The sequence below is a fragment of the Adiantum capillus-veneris genome, chromosome 19 (assembly GCF_014529385.1).
Source record: "Adiantum capillus-veneris isolate H3 chromosome 19, ASM1452938v2, whole genome shotgun sequence".
NCBI lineage: Eukaryota > Viridiplantae > Streptophyta > Polypodiopsida > Polypodiales > Pteridaceae > Adiantum > Adiantum capillus-veneris.
The window spans coordinates 149,562,728-149,568,211 of record NC_140949.1 but is presented as its reverse complement, the minus strand read 5'-3'; positions in this window follow the sequence as shown (position 1 = coordinate 149,568,211).

The window sequence follows — 5,484 nt, the reverse complement described above, 5'->3', positions numbered from 1 at the left end:
TTTGTATAGTTTTGAACAGTGGTCGATGACAGGACGTGACCCCACACCGTACGAGCGCGAGTACGCAGGCAGAAAGGGCTTAAACACCCTGATGGACATTTTGAGTTCTCGTGGCGGCATGGTTAGTATTAGGGTTTACTCTTTTCCATTTGTTGTATTGTTTTGTAAATTATATGTTTATACTTACGGAAAGTCTTATTGTTTTTTCTGCAGAAATTGATAGATACGTACTTGGACACGATGAGACGTCTGATTAGACGATGTCAGTCTAGCCGTAGCTAGATAGCATTAGTTTCCTTTTGTCATAGCATGTATAATGAGATGATGTGTATACGTCTTTTTGTAACTATTGGAAAACCATGTATTTTCTCAATAATGACAATGGTGTTGTAACTATTACATTTGCAAAGCTTAATAATCAAGTGATTTTGGCTATGATGTATACAATTGTCATTGATTTACTTTCATCAATTTACTTTTGTCAGTTTTGTATCTTTATTCTGCAAACAATACTCTAGATGATGGAGTTAATGGTTATATTGTCTTGTGGGTGACTACTTTGGGTCTATACCTTACACTTTCTTTCAAAGGTGAATCTGGGATTATCTTGGATTCATTTAGGTTTACTCTATTATTGAAACATTCAATATGGGTGATGGGTGATGCCCTGCCACCCAAATTTTTTAACTTTCGAGCGTTGCTATATAAGGCTCTGCAACATCGCTATGAGCGTCGCTATAGGAAACCTGCAACCGTCGCTATTTGCGTCGCTATATAGAGAGCATATGGCAACACAAATAGCGACGCGTATAGCGACGTTCCCGAGCCATGCTATTAGCGACGATCTTAGCAATGCCGGGGAGTATAAAAACCCAATGTATTTCCGTCGCTAAAAACGTCACAAGTACACACAACCTCTTTCAGTGTTCCTACCTCCTTTCCTTCCACATTTAGCCTTCCATTATGCTTGTATTCTTTGATCCATAGTCTGTCACACTAGAACTTACCCCAAACCTTGCTCAACCATTCTTCCAATAGAAATCAAGTTCTTTGTATTGTTGGGTACATGAAGTACATTAGCTAGGTACTTCAATTATATATATATATATATACACACACACACACACACACACACACACATATACATATGTGTGTGTGTGTGTGTGTGTGTGTGTGTGTGTGTGTGTGTGTGTGTGTGTGCACGCATGTTCCTAGACAACAGGATTATTATATGTGAAATGGGATTTGTAGCATGATTCATAATTTCAATATAGCCAAGACTCTTCAAAGTTTGTGAGTTCTAATTAAAACTTTTAAATCCATGCATATTGACTTCTGAACAAATTTTTTTAATATAAAATCTCTAGTGGATTCCCTAAAATTTTCTGTATTAACAACCATGCCATTGATTCCCTTGGAAGAATGGGGAAAGTATTAATTTCTTTGGTCTCTTCTATAGTTGCTCACTCTATATCTTATAACTCACATGTGCTTGATTTTTGTTGACTAATGCCTAGTCTAACACCTATTTGACTTTCACTTGTTTTGCATTCTCAACCTACACATCTAGAAATATTTGCAACAGTCAAAAAATGAGGCGTGCCTGCAAAATACATAAAACTACATACTACAAAGAATAAATCCACAGATCTGCATACATGGTGAGTATCACATACACACAATCATAAATTTTACAAGAACTGAGTGAGATAGAGAGGGAGACAAAGTACAATATCACGTGTAATTGCACCTCCTAGAGTGGAGTGCTACACAGGCACAGTGAGAGGAGAGGTGAGAGAGGAGAAGACTAACACAAACACTGGGTGCAATTTTCCTTCGTTCAAGAGTGAGCATTTTCCTCTTTCACGTATTATTTATAGATTTCTTGAATGCTCAAAATGATTACAGATTTGTTTGCCCAGACATAAAGTGACCATGGACATAAAGAGAAGTTTAATAATAAAATATTCATAAATGCGCTAATCTTGCATAGTCTATTGACCGCTTATGCTTTTGCCACCTGTCAGCTCCAATAAATAGATATATTTCCATTTTCATTACATACCTCTCCGTTAGCAAGCAAATGTCCTCAGTTTTTTAGTTAAGAATATGGAAATCATACTTCAAAAATAATGGCTAAAATTATGTGTCAAAAGTATCATGGAACAGAAGAAAAAATTTAAAAACTTAAGCAACATTTTATTATGTATGTCATCATCCACATATTGCATATTCTAGTATCCCATACCACGAGAATCGGCAATATATGTTATATCGTGATGTATCAAGATATCATTAGTCACATTCGTCATTTAATTATGGTCCAATTCCATATACACTGTCAACAACCAATCATCATAAACCAAATCCAAATCCAACTTGAATTCCAAATCCAAAATCGCTTTCATTTTATGCCCCGAGAACAAAATCATACTAAGGACAATAGTGGGTAGACACTACATCATGATTTTGTGATTGGTGTTGCCTAAATTGATGAATCAACACCAATGGGACGTGTTATCTAAATAAGAGAATCTACCCTTGTGCTGCTTAAACCAATGAATTTGCACTTATATTGTTTAAAATAGTGAATATGTGGTTTGTTGGTGTGCTACCTAAATCGGCAGATCTGCACTTGTGCTACCTAAATTGGTGGATCTACACAGCTAATTGGCAATTCTTAAATCAATGAATCTACTAAAAGATGAGCATTTACATACTGCCTAAATTGACAAATATGTGTACACGTGACCAATGGACTAGATAATGCAAAAAAGACAAAACATTTATTACCTGCTTGACAACACATTGATGTATGTTTAAGTAGCAAAATGCTTAGAACACTACAACACGGCACGCAAAAATCGATGCAAATATCGATGAAATAAAGTTAGTTTTAAAACTAAAAAGTACTAAAATAGGCCTCGGAAGAGACGCCAGTATCGTAACATGGTATAAGTACATGTATATTAAGCGTCAAAATAAACCATGAAATGAGCGTCAGGATATGCAATGAAAGAATTGTTGGTAATACTATACCATATTCCGACGCCTTTACCGAGGTCTGTACCGATGCTTATACCGTACTCTGTACTGACGACCAAACTTGCAATTTTTTTTTTGGATAGAGATGGCTGGGAACTGATGCTACATGTACTGCAGCAAAAGAAAACAGCCCTCTCTGCCCAAAGGAAGAGCGCACAAGCAACTGCACTCCACCTATAAGCTGACGCTAAAGAGTGAATGTATGGCAATTAGCAAAATTGTAAGAAAAACATAACCACAAAATCAAAAGCTTGATCATGGCATAACAACATAAAGATTTTATAACCACAATTAAAACATGAGTCAAAAACTTCAAAACCATAAACATAACCTGTTTGCCATACCATAACCATTACCATAACTTGCTTGTCATACCATAACCATAACAGCCATACCATCATTGCACAACCATAACCATAACCATTAGATGATTGCAATACCATCATAGCAAAACCGTAACCTTAACTTGACTGCCAAATCTTAACCATAACATCTGTGCCATACTATAAACATAACCATAAACATAAGCAAAACTGTACATATGCAAACAATCATTGAGTGAGAAGACCTTCATGGTAAGGCCTCCCAGTCGACGTCCTCTCCTCCTCCTACAACTGGGTCAAAAGGGCCACAAGTCCATGCTTGTACCCATACTTCTCCTCTCCGCATGTTGGAAGACGCTTCACGGCAACTTCCTACAAAATTGTGGTTTAATCATTAGATAAATCTTCAAATAACATTTATATTTTCCATAATTTAAAGCATATGTATAATACTTACAAACTCATGTCGAAGCGTATCGTAGCCTCCACTTCCAAGATGTGACGCTCTAGCAAACTCCATACGTGCTCTGGCTGCATCTCTCTGCTGCTGAAATCTCTGAGGATTGTCTTGTGTCTCTCGTGAAATCCCCATCCACTCCTCTGCATCCAACCATGACGGCTTGGGACTGCCGTCATTGTACCTGTCTCTCGCCTCTAACCAACGGTGTGACATTGTGGACTTCACCACGCTCAAAATCCAGGGGTTCGAGACTGGATCGTACCCCTCTATCGGCATGTACTCCCTGTGAATGGCCTCGACGATGTAATTCTTTCTTTTAACATCGAGGTTATCCCAAACCTCCATCACAGAGTGACCAAATTGAATCGTACGGAGCTATCGAATCCTATGTCGCATGGCCTTTCCAACCCTATCCGCCATAACAGCCCCATCCCTACTCTTGTACACCTTGCTAGGATCATACTCGTATGATCCATAAGGTGTATGTGGTGTGAAAATCGGCGAACTATCTACTGAAGAGAGTGGTAGACGCTCTCTCGGTGGTTTGGACGCATCGATAGAACTGCAACCACAGCAACCACCGCCTCCAGAATGACGCCTACCTCGTCTCGAGGATGAACCACGCGTCGGTGTAGGGGGCACACGAGTCCTAGACATAGGGGGCACACTAGACTAAGGTGTGGGGCCGCTCGGTGTAGGGACCACACTAGTCCCAGGCGTAGGGTCAGTCGTAGTAGGTCTAGAGGGACCTGCTGCCCAAAGGTGATGTGCCATCGCGATCTACTCTGGTGTGAACTGAGACAAAAACGAGCCCATCTGCTCGGGTGACATGCCGGTCGGAGTGACAAGAAAACTAAAACTAGGAGAGTATAGCTCATCATCATTGGCCATGGCTAATCATACACAAAGAACACCCACAAAATATGTTAGTTTACAAAAGAAATGTTTAATCAATACAAATAACAAATCAACAAAGTTGCTACATAAATGAATGAATCTAAAGTGTATTGTAGACTAATAAAAAGAGTTTTACAAAAGAGTTTCTAGAAAAAATCATTAGTTAATCTCTCATCCTCTATGAGATCTGATGCACGAGACTTTTGGACATTGTCCTTCCCCTTAGGCTCATTGGAACCCTTTTTTTTCGTGGGCTTAGAATTTCTCTTAGCCCCTGTTTGGAAATTGATTCGAGAAGCCACCATAGTGTGGTGTATAACCGCAAATATGGTGCGTGGCCTTTGGGAGTTGACATACTCCGCCATTTCTTCAGTCAAGCCCACACAAAATTGTTGCTTTTGCTCTCCAAAATACATCTTTTTGAAGACAACGGCTTTGAGATGTAAGTCCCAAAACTTGTCTACATATTTGTGAATGGATTCATAGGGAGAGAGCTTCAAGCTTCGCCATTGGGTGAGTACTTGTCTTTGGCATCGATGGCCAAAAACTACTTCATAATGGAAGCTCTTAAGGCTTTCCATGTTCGTGGAGCTTCACCATTGGCCCGTAGACTAGACCACCATTGCCTGACGGACTTTTGAAAGTGCATAGCTACATGGCATAGCTTAGAGGACTCTGTGAAGCCCTCATCTTCAAACGCCGCATCAAATTGTTGGATAAAGGCCAATACTTTGTCCATAACACCAAAGGTGCCATTGC